Raw genomic sequence first — 15,570 nt, forward strand, 5'->3', positions numbered from 1 at the left:
GTTGTTTGTGGAGTTTTAATCCGCTGCTTCTGAGGCTGCTGGGAGAGATTTCCCCTTCTCTTCCCTGTTCGCACAGCTCCTGGGGTTCAGCTTTGGATTTGGCCCCGCCTCTGCGTGTAGGTCGCCTGAGGGTGTCTATTCCCCGCCCAGACAGGACGGGGTTAAAGGAGCAGCTGCTTCGGGGCCTCTGGCTCACTCAGGCTGGGGGGAGGGAGCGGTACGGAGGAGGCGGGGCGAGCCTGCGGCGTCAGAGGCGTTGTGATGTTGCACCAGCCTGAGGCACACCATGCGTTCTCCCGAGAAAGTTGTCCCCGGATCACGGGACCCTGGCAGTGGCGGGCTGCACCGGCTCCCGGGAGGGGCGGTGTGGAGAGTGACCTGTGCTCGCACACAGGATTTTTGGAGGCGGCAGCAGCAGCCCCAGCGTCTCACGCCCGTCTCTGGGGTCCGCGCTGATCGCCGCGGCTCGCGCCCGCCTCTGGAGCTCATTTAGGCAGCGCTCTGAATCCCCTCTCCTTGCGCGCCGCGAAACAAAGAGGCAAGAAAAAGTCTCTTGCCTCTTCGGCAGCTCCAGACTTTTTCCCGGTCTCCCTCCTGGCCAGCTGTGGTGCTCTAACCCCTTCAGGCTGTGTTCACGCCACCAACCCCAGTCCTCTCCCCGGGATCCAACCGAAGCTGAGCCTCAGCTCCCAGCCCCGCCCGCCCCGGCGGGTGAGCAGACAAGCCTCTCGGGCTGGTGAGTGCTGCTCAGCGCCGAGCCTCTGTGCGGAAGTCTCTCCGTTTTTTCCTCTGCGCCCCTGTTGCTGTGGGATCCGCGCTGATAGCCGCGGCTCGCGCCCGTCTCTGGAGCTCATTTAGGCGGCGCTCTGAATCCCCTCTCCTCGCGCACCAGGAAACAAAGAGGCAAGAAAAAGTCTCTTGCCTCTTCGGCAGCTGCAGACTTTTCCCCAGACTCCCTCCCGGCTAGCAGTGGCGCACTAACCCCTTCAGGCTGTGTTCACGCCGCCAACCCCAGTCCTCTCCCTGCGATCCAACCAAAGCCCGAGCCTCAGCTCCCAGCCCCGCCCGCCCCGGCGGGTGAGCAGACAGGCCTCTCGGGCTGGTGAGTGCTGCTCGGCGCCGAGCCTCCGTGTGGGAGTCTCTCCGCTTTGCCCTCCGCACCCCTGTGGCTGCGCTCTCCTCCGTGGCTCTGAAGCTTCCCCCCTCTGCCACCCGCAGTCTCTGCCCAAGAAGGGGCTCCTAGTGCATGGAAACCTTTCCTCCTTCACAGCTCCCTCCCACTGGTGCAGGTGCTGTCCCTATTCTTTTGTCTCTGTTATTTCTTTTTTCTTTTGCCCTACCCAAGTACGGGGGGAGTTTCTTGCCTTTTTGGAGGTCGGACTTTTCTGCCAGCGTTCAGTGGGTGTTCTGTAGGAGCAGTTCCACGTGTAGATGTATTTCTACTGTATCTGTGGGAAGGAAGGTGAACTCCGCGTCTTACTCTTCCGCCATCTTCTCTCCTCCCCCCCACAATTATTTCTTGACTGCTCCTCCCCTGTCGCTGCATCCCCTTCCTTCCCTGATTAGCAACTGATTGAATCTGCCCTTTGGAACTCAGGGAAGGTGAAGGAGGCTGAATGAACCCTATTTCCTACAAACAAGAAATGGGGGGCACAAAAAGGACTCATACCTGGGAGAACCCCACAGGGTTCTGCTCCTTTTCAAATAGACTGCTACTTTTTTCAGAATAGAATCATAAAATCATAAATTGAGTGGTGAGGATCCTCAGAACACATCTCATCTACTCCCTTCATTTTAAAGGGAAGAAACGGAAGCCTGGAATGGCAAAAGACTGGCATGGACCCACACAGCTCATTAGGAGAATTCTGCCTAGTCAGAGGGATTTCAGAGCTTTATGGAGCAGAGTTCATTGTTCATTGCTGAAATTTAATATCATATTCTGCTTTCAGAAGTCTTTTTAACATTTGAGATTACACATTCGAAATGTGTAAACTCTGATGATCAAATCACAACACTCTCATCCTCTTTGCCCCTTGCTCACTCTCTGACCTTAGCACAGCACCTGGGTTATCTTCTCTGCAGAGAAATGCACCCTCATCCTTCCAGTAAATATCAATAACCTGTTTAAAACCAAGCTTCAGGGACAGGGATCATATCTGGTAGCCTGTTCCAGTGACCACAGAGCTATTCAGAAGTGTTTCTTGAAACTAACAGTCTAGCTCCCATCAGATTGACACGTTCATATTCAAATGCCCGAAACTGAAAAACTTCAGCACTACATTCGCTAAGCTCTTCTCAGTTTTCACCTGAATTAATTCTGATTCTCCTAATTTCTCCTGTTTTGGGGTTTACTTTGATGGTCCATTATCTCCTCAGCCTTCTCTCTTTTCTCATTCCCAGAGGGAAGTTCCCACCGTATAAGGACATTTTATTTATTTGAATAGACCCAGTGGGAAACTTCTTCCTGACAAAAGAATATGAGAGCAGGCTAAGACAATTAGGTGTCTTTAGCATACATTTGGGAGGATGGAAGGAGACAAAAAAAATCAAGACAAGAGAGGTAACGTATTCCATGGCTCCTACAGACATCTTGTAACTAAGACCACTCCTTGCCTCAAGGTGTGACAGAGAAGGAAGGCAAAGCTTGAAGAAGGCTTAGTGATGTACCTGAGCCCAGTGTCCCCCCTTATTTCCCTGAGTACCCCGTTCAGACTCACCTGGGTTCAAATTCTGACCCTACTTAACACTTGACCTTACACTTTTGCCTTCATCTAGCTTATCTTCAGTTTCTGTATGTGGGAAATGGGAACATGAATGTCTAGAATTCATTCTGTAAAAATCTGAAATATTCACTCAACTTATGGTAGGAAAGATACTGCTGCTGCTGTTGATGGGGAATCAGGGAAAACATGCAGTATTTATCCCAAAATCTTGGGGAAAATGACATTTCCTTAATTCTCCGGGCTATTTGTTTAGTAAAACAAACAAAAGTAGTTTGTTTTGCCCTGGAACTCTAACCTATGGAATTAGCTATTAAGACAGGTTATAGCAACTAAGTAAAGGTAGGGTTGGAGAAAGATAGACTATCCTCAGATAGTAGATTCTGGGGAGCTCATCAATACTGATGTGGTAAATGGGGATGGGAGGAGGTGAATTTCACTTTGTGGATGACGTCATGGTGGTTAACTAAACCTTCTTGCACAAAGCATTTCTGGGTGTCTTCTGCCAAAATGTTGTCATCCTGAGCTTGATGTGCCTGAGTCTTGCATTCTTCCACATCAGTCGCTCTCCTGTTTCCCTGTTCATCCTTCAGACTCACCTGGGTTCAAATTCTTGGTCACATTCAGGGTACAATTTGAAAATTTTTGATGTTGTGTGCCTGTTTTTTGTTTTCTTTTTTTTCAAACAGGTAACTAGTTTTGTCAGTCTTCACTCTTACCATCCATGAGTATGCTTATTATGTGTTCTTAGGGTTGACTTAGGGTTGACTTAGACTCACTCAATATGGAAGAAGCTGTGTCTTCTTCTCTGAGACCTTTGTTAGTGTCATCAGGCTTGCGATCTGGGCAAGCATTGAGATACATCTGAAATAGTGTTCTCATTTTACATTAGAGGAAACTGCACTGCTGAGAGCTGAAGTGTCTTATCCAAGGTCAAACAAGGTGCTAGCAAGAGATCCAAGGCTAAGATCCAGCCAGACTTTTGAGTCCTCGGCCAGTATACTGTCCACTTTCAGAAGTAGAAATTAATTAATTGGGTTTGGGAGAAAATGTTCCATACTCAAAAACACTGTTGTATGTGGGGTAAACAAAGTTCATCGTGTTTCTTTACTGCAGAGATTCTTACAACTTGTCCGCACAAGTTGAAATGCCAGATTTGGAGAATATACTTTAATTCTCAAATATTATTTGCTTATGTAATCATTTTTAAAAATTAATTAATTATATAATAAGCATTTTCATTGCTGTATAGTTGATTTACAATGTTTCAAGTATAAAGCAAAGTGATTCAGTTATACAGACATATACATATATACACATATATATACATATATATTCTTTCTTTCAGATTCTTGTCCATTATAGATTATTACACGATATTGAATATAGTTTCCTGTGCTATACAGTCGGTCCTTGTTTATCTAGTTTATATATAGTAGTGTGTATCTGTTCATCCCAAACTCCTAATTTATCCCCGCCATTCCTCTTTGGCAACCATGTTTTCTTCTATGTCTGTGAGTCTGTTTCTCTTTTGTAAATAAGTTTATTTGTATCATTTTTTCAGATTCCACATATAAGTGATATAATATGGTATTTGTCTTTCTCTTTCTGACTTACTTCAGAATAATCTCTAGGTCCATCCATGTTGCTGCAAATGACATTATTTTATTCTTTTTTATGGATGAGTAATATTCCAGTGTATATATGTACCACATCTTCTTTATCGATTCATCTGTCAGTGGACCTTTAGGTTGCTTCCTTGTCTTGGGTATTATAAGTGGTGCTGCAATAAACATTGGGGTGCATGTAGCTTTTCAAATTATAGTTTTTTCTGGATATATGACCAGGAGTGGGATTGCTGGATCATATGGTAATTCTATTTTTAGTTTTTAAAGTAACATTCATACTGTTCTCCATAGTGGCTGCACCAATTTACATTCCCATCAACAGTGTAGAAGGGTTCCATTTTCTTCACACACTGTCTAGCATTTTTTGTTTGTAGACTTTTAATGATGGCCATTCTGACCAGTGTGATGTTTATTTTTATAGTACTTTAATTGTCCATAGAACATATATGTACAGCTGTTATAACTCTTTTGCAGACCACAGTTTAAATGGTGCTGCATTAATTACTCATGACCTTAATTCAGCCTATTCTGAATGCCCTCAATCCAAGGACCAGCATTAGCCATCTCATATCTCTGAGACCATTGAAGACCTGGCGTGTAGTGGGTGGTATGTGAGCTTTGAATGTTATTTCTTATTTTTATTTTCATAATAATAAAAGCAATGCTGATGAACAGCCCAATAACTGAAACTAAATGGAAAGTGCTGTTTCTGTGATAGTCTACCATGCTGCTCTTGGGATGTATTTTAATAAATGGGCTGGAAGTCTTGTCTCTATCAGTTAGAAGTAATCAACCAAACTTTAAAAAATACTTTCCTTAACATGAGGTTAATATTTAAAGGACATTTATGAAACTCAGTGTATGGAAATTCAGTAACTGTTTGGTGACAAGAAACTAGAGATAATAGCTGAGTTTTCTGGGAAAAACAAATTATTCACTTTTTTTCAAGGTTTTCAGGAATTTATTCCTGACTTCATTTATGTCTTCATCAAATTCACATATTTTATGGGATTTATTTTCAAATATTTTATATTATTTTTTGAACACTCATCACAGGCCTCTTTGGCCCATATTTCTCACCCAAGTTACCATGGTATCTTAGTCTGACAAACCACTGAGTTATTCAACAATATTAATGAAGAGGGCCCAAAGCCTTCTATGTTTTCAGGAATGTATATGGAAGGGTACTAAGGTTTCGTAACTGTCCTCAGGAATCTCAGAGACTGACAAGTAAGGATGGAAACAGAGGTATACTTATGTTACAATCCCAGAAAATCTGAGGGGCAGACATCTTTGGCATATAGGAATAATCCACAATGAAGAGAGGGTCCTTCATTTTCACCTTTATTTATATTAAAATTCTGGTCTTCTTTGAACTAAGTTATCTTCCCCTATACAAATACTTCCCCTTTTAGTTTGTTCTTTGTGTGTTATTTTGGCCGATCCACAGGGCACGTGAGATCTTAGTTCCCTTAGCCTGGACCAGAGATCGAACCCCAGACCCCTGTATTGGAAGCATGGAGTCCTAACCACTGGACCACCAGGAAATTCCTGCTTTCCCTTTCTGAATATATGTGTTTGCTCTCTTGCCTCCTGTTCATCAAATTTTGTCACTTATTTTTTCCAATAGTTAACTTGATTAGCTTATAGTATCATCTTGACATACATTTGTTTCTTCTATATGAATAGTTCTGCCTAGTCAGTTTTATCTGTATATTTGATAAGGATATTCCTAATTTTTAAAGAGGGTTATCATAAGTTGTAAAATATAACATATTCTAGGACTAATCATTGTTAAATAATATATATGGCCCTAGTTGAGACTGAGTTATTGATAATCACTTTAAAGTCAGTTATTTTTCAGCCAAAATATTATACTCAAGTCTTCACTTTTGTCACTTATGGAGAGGAATGTCTTTTGAGAGAGAATTGGTCAAAGACTTCTTGGAGATAAGATAGATGGCTGTTATTGTTTCCATCTTGTTCATACATTTTTGTACATTTTCATTGAAATAAATTAAATTGGTCTAGAAAGATTTGTTCTTTTCAGAATCTTGTGTTCTAATACCATAACATCTCATGCAGTTTTAGGTTACCCACAACGGGCTATTTGATGGTTTTCTAGCTTCTTTCTTTCTTTCTTTCTTTCTTTCTTTCCTTCTTTCTTTTCTTTCTTTCTTTCTTTCTTTCTTTCTTTCTTTCTTTCTTTCTTTCTTTCTTTCTTTCTTTCTTTCTTCCTTCCTTCCTTCCTTTCTTTCTTTCTTTCTTTTCTGACTGGACTGTAATTTTTAGAATGTTGCTTTTCCCCTCTTAAGGAGAGGTACCTAGGGTCAATGCCAGGGATCATGACCAAGCCCATTGAAATTCTGAAGGGCATGACAGTCAATTCTTCTGATTTAAATATGACACTGCTCCTGGTTATTCTTTATCTTTCAACATTGAGATTTGACCTTGCGACAAAATGGCAGTTATTCTACTAAAAAATTCACATCCAGCCATTTATTTTTTAAATGAGAACTGAATAAATCATACAAACCCTTAGGATTTTTATGGCTTTCTGTTTAAGAGTTCTTCTCTTCTGGAAGAACACAAAACTTTTGACCAATTGACTTATGTAAATTTTCATTCTTTTCTTTTTTTTTTTTTTTTGGTTTTGCTTAGCATCATCTTGCTAAGCTATAGGCTTCCTATATTTAATCCTTAAGTAGCCTTTCAATTGCTCTCTGCTTTCTGCTTAGCCATTAGGTTTGTATTATCTATCCTCTTTCCAACATGGAGATTTGGGGTTATGGAATTTGATCCACCATCCCAGCAATGTCCATTCTAATCAGGCCATAATTTCAGGAGCTTCAGACATGATCCCCAACTTGGGTATTCCAGCCATCCAAAACACTGCCATCTCTCACTAAGGACTTAGGGAATCAATCAATATCTTACTACATACCCATTATCCATGCAAGGCACACAGGTTTGGAAGCTTAGAATTGACCACTTGAATCTTCCTATACATTAACACTATCTATGCCGAGCAAACAAAACAATTATAATAATAATTGATTGTATAATTAAATGTATCATCTGCTCATATCCTGTGGCTTCTGCCAAAGTTTCTATGTTCTTTTGGGTCTCTCAAATCAAACAAGTAAGATTACAACAAAAAGGAGAGTTTATCTCTGTCATAATTCATACTTATATATGCTTTATGGTTAACAAGTATTTTCATACTCACAGCCACTTCTATTTTTTTTAATTTTATTTTATTTTCATAGCAACCCTTTGAGGTAAGCAGGAAACTGAGGTCATCCAACTCATGCCAGTCAAAGCTGTGGCCCAAGGGGACCCTCTATTTTAAATCCTTCCCATTCAACTCACTAGAGAGCAATATTGGTCTCTTTTGAATTCCACACCTCTAGAGAGCTCTCAGAATTTCAACCTTATTTTCTGTTTGTGTGCATGCTTTAATGGTATTGGGTAAAAGAAAAATAGCAAATATTTTATATCTCCACTTCTCACACTAACAGAGCGTGGACTTCAAATTCAATGAATAATTTGCCTAATTAAAGAGTTAGCCAACTATGGCCTGTGAGTCAAATCTGGCCAACTGCCTGTTTTTGTACAGCTTGCATTTTTAAATGGTTGAAAAAAATCAAAAGAAGAATTTTTTTTTAACTTCATGTCATGTGAAAATTATATGTCGTTTAAATTTCAGTCTCCAAACATAAAGTTCTATTGGAACACAGCCATGCTCATTTGTTTATGTAGTGTCCACAGGTGCTTTCTTACCACAAGGGCAGAGTTGAGTAGCTGAATGAGAGACTGGCCCTCAAAGCCTAAAATATTTACTATCTGGCCCTACTGTAATCGATGGATATTTATTTCCCACTGCAAGCTTGCAGATGTAATAATAACTAATATTTGTATCGCTCTGTGTAGTTTAAAAAATACTTTCACACTTCTTATTTTATTATTCATAACAACTCAGTAAATATTCTGTGCTCATATTACAAATTAGACATGCAAAGCTCAACATATTGATTCAACTCTCCCTGGTATACCCAGCCAGAAAGGAGAGGGTTGGAACAGAATGGAAATCTTCTGACATCAAATCCAACCTAACGCTTGCCTGGACATGATATAAGCTAAATATAATTCTGTTTCACTTTTACACATCTCCTGTTTTGTCGCCTTTGTTTTCCTTATCCTTATGCAGAAACTTTGATGTGAAAGGTCATTCTCACATCTTTGCTGGGGTGCCTGTCATATTTGAATAACCACTTTCTAACCTCATTCTAAGCCATATTGAGCTACGTACAAGCTTCTGAATTGGCACACTCGCTCTTGGCTCGGTGTCTTCTTTCAAATGCTGTTTCCTTTCTTGTATTTCATTTTAAACCTAACTTTTAATCATTCTCCAGACTTTTGAGACACGAATGAAGCAACACCCACTTTGGTCAAATACCTGCTCCCTTATCATTTGTGCTAAATAGAACTCTGGGCCATTCTCTATAGTACCTGCTCTACAGCTTGTCACTTACCTGCTGGCCTCCCCAGCTAGACCCATAGGGCCTTTGCCAGTAGATGTCGTGTCCTCTTATGTGATTATTCTCATCATCTCACTCAAAATCCACATCAAAAGAGCTGACGACTGTTTGTTGAATGAATGAAGGAGAAAATGAATGGTTACTATCAGATAATATATGATAGAAGTGGTATTATATAATATATAAACCATGATATTAACACTGTGAAGTCATCTTACAAATCCTAAAGGATGACAAATTTAAAAGATGTGTTTTCATATAAGATAAAACACTGAAGAAGCTGTATACACATCGACATTAAGTTGATCCCTGTATATTTGACTTCTTGCAGTTTGATTTGTAAGTTTGCTTATCTTATAAAATTTAAATAGAGAAGGCATAAATGGGAAATTCAGCATCTAGCACACTGCAGGTTCTTAATTTATATCATATCATAACATTTCCCAAGTAAGCTTATCGGCTCTTTCATAGATCCAATGGCAAGATCCACAGAGATTGGAGTATACTATTACATGAGTGCACCACCAAAATTCCAAGATGGGTACCATGGGTGGTGAAAGATCTCTACCTGTTATTGGGAGGGAACATATTTGCTTTTCACTTGGTTGAAAATTTATGTGCTTCAAAATGTTTCTTATTGGTCCCAGTTTTCAGTAAGCATTATCCTTCCAGAAGAGATTATGCCTTTTTAGACACATACAGAGAAAATATCAGCTCTGCTCCCCGTGTCCCCATTCACAAGGGACTGGCCCTGAGAGCAGGTGCATCACAGAGGGATTTTTGCAGTTACAAAATGATTCCTACAGTCTCAAGTCACACTCTACTGGTATCTCAGTTTCAGTGTTGATTCCATGCAACTGCTTATAGCCTGAGAAAACCTCCTTTTGGTATTCAAGGCCTCTAACAACTCTCTTCGTCATCTATTTATCTTTTCATATGGGGGTATTCCTCTAGTTTCACTGAGCAGTAGAAGTCAGGGACAGAGCAGATGCAGCAGGGCCCAAATGTATTATTTGAATTAGTCCTAGCAGCAGCTGGGGATAGCTAGGTGTGACTTAAGGCCGAAACTGTTTACATCTTTACTCCTTTATACACATATGTACATTCTTTTTACTATTCTTTTCCTAATGAGTTATCCCAAGATATTGAATATAGTTCCCTGTGCTACACAGCAGGACTTCGTTGTCCATCCATTCTATATATAACAGTTTGCATCTGCAAATCCCAAACTCCCAATCCATCCCTTCCCTCCCCTCTCCCCCTTGGCTACCACAAGTTTATTCTCTATGTCTGTGAGTCTGTTTCTGTTGTGTAAATCAACTATACTTCGATAAAAAAAAATTTTTTAAAGATAAATTTTTACCCCTTCATCAACTAGCTATATGATTCTGAGAAACAGGTGTCAATATTCCTATTTTCCAGATGAGAAACAGAGAGGAAAGAGATCAGGTAAAAGCTTTGTCTAAAGCTACATAGATAACAGACTGGACATGGAATCCAAGTGCTGTGACAGCAAAGACTATGTAGTTCTTTTATCAGATTCTCACGCTGGGTATTTTTATCCACACAATGAAAAAAACAATACCTCTCTTGTAGTTTTTGTGTGACAATAAGAAGTAATGTGTATAATGTACTTGATATACAATAGGTCCACAACCATTGGTAAGGTAATTATTTTATTATTGTCTTATTACTGCATGAGAATATTTGACTTATGACAGTTCTTTTCATAAAGCCTGTAGCTCTTAAATGAGAGCTTTGCACATAACAAAGGGCCCTGGGAGTCAAGGACAAGGTGTCACACTTTCCAAACCAAAGTTTCAGGGAAGCTAGAGCTTCTGCGCCGGCCCTTTCTTCCGGGGAGCCTCTTCGTGCGCTCTGGGGTGATGGCATTTCTCCTCCTTTCAGTGAAAGACATGCTCTACGACAGCCTTTAATTCTCTAAGACCCATTTTGAACAGCTGGGGCTCTCAGAGGACGCGGCTGAACTGGATGTGCCTTTTCAACTAGTCAGCGCTGTCATTAGCGCTCGTGTTTCCTCCCCACGGATGGATTTCATATTCCAGACGTGGCTTTCAGCAGCCGGGTGGGTGTTGGTGTCAGAACTGCGTTCCTCCATGGCTGGCGCGCCTTCAAAGTGCTTTCAGCCTGGCTCACACGTGCAGATTCTGAGAGATCATTTACCGGATCAAATTGAGGCCCTTGGAAATGTGTTTTTAAAGCGTCATGAAAAATAAAATCGATTCATATATCGTTTAAACATTTATTATTAAAAATACCATGAGGGTTTTTTCCCCCACCTATCATATGTCTGGACTGAGAGCCATCTTTTTTCCCCTCTTTCATTTCATAGGCTTAAACCAAAGGCAGATATGAAGACATGAACAGGAGGTTAAGATTACAGAGTCCTTCACTAACTTCTTGTACCCTCCGATTATGTGAAGGTAGGAAAACTGATACTTTTTTAGTACATGAGTATTGTTTTAAAATCTGTTGAGTGATGAGGCACTGGACCTCAGAAATGAGAATGGACTTATTTATTTACTTTCCCTCAGCTACTAATTACAAGAGTTGGAATTTGAAGACATGATTGTCTGGCCAAATTCTCTAATCAGTTCCTCTGACAGCAAAACGTATTGCAACAGTTTCTTTTAAGATACCTGATTCATTTCAGTATTTAGAATCATGGACTCTCTTTTGGGGGGCGGGGGCCGGGGCATCTCCAAGGCTCATCGATGGCAGAGCTACAGCTAGGGACTCAAGACCTTTTCCTAGTCCTGTCCACTTACAAACAACTACTGAACCCCCTTGACAAACAAAGCACCCCTGCCTTGTCTGTGTCTCCCTTTATTAAATTCTGTGTGACACGTGCCATTGTTTCCTACGGGTTAGGAGGTGGTAAGGTGATAAAGACAGGGAACTTTTATGGAGGGCTCTGCGGACCATGGACCTGGCTACGTGGTTTGCACATATTGTTTCATTTATTCCTCAGGATCTGTCAAGCTTTTTGTTTTTGTTTTTGTTTTCCCATTTACGTCTGAAAAAAAGTAAGGATTACAGTGGTTTATTTATTTAAGGCACAAAACTAGAGAATGGAATTTTATGTGATTTGAGCCCCGGTGTGCCTGGCTCCAAGTTCATGCATGTCCTCCCTATTAGACTCCTTTGAGCCTTGGTCCCTGCTGTCCCCTGCCTTCTCCATGGTGTCAGATGACTCCAAATGGAATCTCCTCCCCACTTCTTCATCAAGTGGCTCGAAAATGGGTCATGGATGCCTTCATATTGTTAAGGCCAAAGATGTCTATTTATTCTCATCTGACTTAGTTTCTCGGTAGCATTGAAGGATTGTCTACTTCTTCTTGATTAAGCACTTTGTTTTCTGGGCTCTGATGTACTCCTCTGGTTTTCCTCCTTCCTTCATGTGTGGCCCTTCCTCTTCTGACAGACCACAGTTCCAGGCTCTATTTTCTAGTTACACTCACACTCTAGATGATCTCAATGAGCCTCTCTCTTGCTCTCTCTTTCATACATGCGTGCACGTGCACACACACACACACACATATGTCCATACCTAAACATACATATACATACACATATATCTCCCAAGTGTCTCTCTGGACCAGACCTGACTCCTGAACTGCAGACATATATACCCAGATACCTGCTCTGCATCCACACTTGTTGCCTAGTTGGAATCTCAAACTTAACAAATCCCAAACTGAATTTGTTATCCACTTTTCCCACTTCACAGCCACCCTCCCCCAAAATAAAACAATTTGCTCCTATCCATTCAGTTGCTTAAGCCAAAAATTCTCATCTTTCTGGATTCTTTGCTTCCCTCACTCTTTCCCTCTAATCTGTCAGCAAGCCCTCTTGGTTCTGTCTGGACCCAGTTATTATTACAACCTCTGCTATGACAGCCCTGGTCCCAGCCACCTTACCCTCCCTCAGGCTTCTGAAATGCGTCCCAACTATACATATTCCTCTGCTTTTGTTTCCCTAGGGTCCACTCTCCACTGTGCAGTTAGATGAGTTTTTGAAAGTTAAATCTGAGTCTGTTTCGTAGATAATTTCATTTGTGTCATATTTTAGATTCCACACATAAGTTATATCATACAAGGTCCTACTGTATAGCACAGGGAACAACATTCAATATCCTGCGGTAAACCATAATGGAAAAGAATATGAAAAAGAATGAATACATATATATATATATATATATATAACTGAATCACTTTGCTGTACAGCAGAAATGAACACAACATGGTAAGTCAACTCTACTTCAATAAAATGAATTAAAAAAAAAAAGAAAGTTAAATCTGAGGTGTCATGATACTGTCCTGTTGAAAATCTATGTCCGTGTTCAATTTCTGTATGTTGACTGACTACCCCATACATAGAAATCTTAATAAACACTCTATGAAGTGAGTTCCATTTCATGACGATGCACGGTTAGCATGTCAAACAGCTGGAGTTAAGACTGTCTGTGAGAAGAAAGGGAAGGCAAGGCAAGGTGAGGCAAGTGGCTTCTGTGAGGTAGTGGGTGGGTGCTGAGTAAGGGTTAGGAGACCTCCCCCCACCCAACCCAGGTTTCATGTGCATCCCTGAAACCAGAGTGGCTTCTGAGCCCTGAACTTGACTTCTAACCAAGTCAACGAGCTTGCTCTTGTACACATCTGAGCCAGGCGCAAAAGCCAGAAAAAAACGTTGAGGGCTCAGAGAGCACGTGGCACCCCTTTTAAGCCTGGTGAAATCAACAAACCCAGGAAGTGGGAGGTTCATGTTTCTCCAGCATTCCCACAGGTCATGTAGTCTGGGAGTTAATGGTCTAAGGAATAAGAATGGGCACCAAGGGATTAATTGTGTGACTCTTCATTAACCCAAGAAAACACAGCAAGAGGCATTTGTCTTCCACACAAAATCATACAAAATTCTCTCTTTATTAAATATACATTATTTACAGTGTAAGTCTTTCTTCTGTACAACAGGAACCATAGAAAACAAAGAAATCTAAGGCTAACTTTTATTTTTCCCCATACAGTGTATTAAGACATGTTACGTGGTCTACAAAACTGACTTGGAACGAGGCAACATCACTTGGGATTCTGTTTCAGGAACAAAAATGAGAAGGTCAAAAGGAAAAGCTAGACTCCAGAAGATCTACAGAGAGAGGTGACCTGCTTTGTGCTTTTGCCGTAATAAGAATCTGACATCTATATTTTTGAAGAGGTTATTTTGTATTTTATTGTTTCCTTGTTAAAAATAATCTCCCTACTCTTTCCCATTCTTCAAAAAGGAGGACCACTATATGCCAGAGCAAGACTGATTTCCCATCTGAAGTGGACATTGTAATATGGTATCACAGGGCTCAGCAAACTGCAGCCCATGGACCAAATCTGACTTGTTGCCTATTTTTGTCAATAAAGTTTTGTTGGAACGTAGCCATGCCTCTTTGTCCATGTATGGCCCTCTTCCTGCTACAAGAGCAAAGGTGAGTAGTTGCAACACAGACTGTTCTATAAAGCCTAAAGTACTGACTATCTGGCCCTATGCAGAAAAAGTTTGCTAGCTCCTTACCTAGCATATCTTGGAGGCAGACTTGTGGTCCCCCCCTCAGCCTGCATTCCTATTCCTGATGACACCTCTGCACCTTTTGAGCCTCCTCCAGTGCACCGAGGGAAGTGACAGCTCAAGACAGCACAGCATATCAGGAGGCCTGTCAACTACCAGATTCAGAAGGAGAACATTCTTGATGTTGGACCTCACTAAATACAAAGTCCTTCTCACCATATAACTATGCTGTTGTAAGCAAAGTTTGGTATTTTTTGCATGAGTATTTAAGGCAGGGGAAGGTTACACAGGTTGACACTGCCCTTCAAAGAGAAGAGACTGTTTCCTGTGAAGACTTGGGGATGGGGTTGACTATAATGGGAAAGTCTGACTAGGCAGAAGCTCATTAATACTACCACCTAAGGTGTCACTGAAAATTCTATTTAAGGGAAGGCCTTCCAAAGAGTCTTCAGGGGAATACAATGATCCTGTTGCTTCCTGTTTTCATGTCCTCTGAGGCTACTGTTGGCATCAGAAGCATGGAAGAATGTGATGCTCATGAAAATAAAGACTAGGATTTAATCACTAAAACAATTAGCTTCACTTTTGATCATGGCCTAGGATTACTCTCTTATTTTCTCCTGCCATTTTGCAAAAGTTCCCCTGTATCGCTGGGGAGGGGTGAAGAAAACAGTGTTCCCAGATAGTGTTGGATGGTGGGTCCCTGGCAGTATTCGCTGTCAGGGGTGGGGAGTATCATATCTCAACATCATTCTGGCCTGCCTGTGCATGGCAGAACCAATGAAGGGAAGAGAAAGACCCCCTAGGCTGATTTCAGGACCTTATGGCTTCTACCCATGGAGCTGCTGATTCAGGATAGTGGAGCTAGGGAGCTTTCTGACAGCCCCTTTTCCTTAAAGTTGTATCTGGGTATTCAACCAGGGCAGGTTAGATCATTGTGGTGATAGCTCTAAAGCATCCTGGAAAATTCCTGATGAAATAAACATCTTGGAAAAAAAAAAAAAAGATGTAGCTGACGTAGAGCTGGGAAGGGTCAAAGATATCGTGCCAAGTTAAGTAAAGAATTCCTCATGCAAAGCTCATGATATTGCCTCTTTCCCTAAGGTGATG

This window comes from Balaenoptera physalus, assembly GCF_965194825.1.
Source record: "Balaenoptera physalus genome assembly, chromosome: 6".
In the NCBI taxonomy this organism is placed as follows: Eukaryota; Metazoa; Chordata; class Mammalia; order Artiodactyla; family Balaenopteridae; genus Balaenoptera; species Balaenoptera physalus.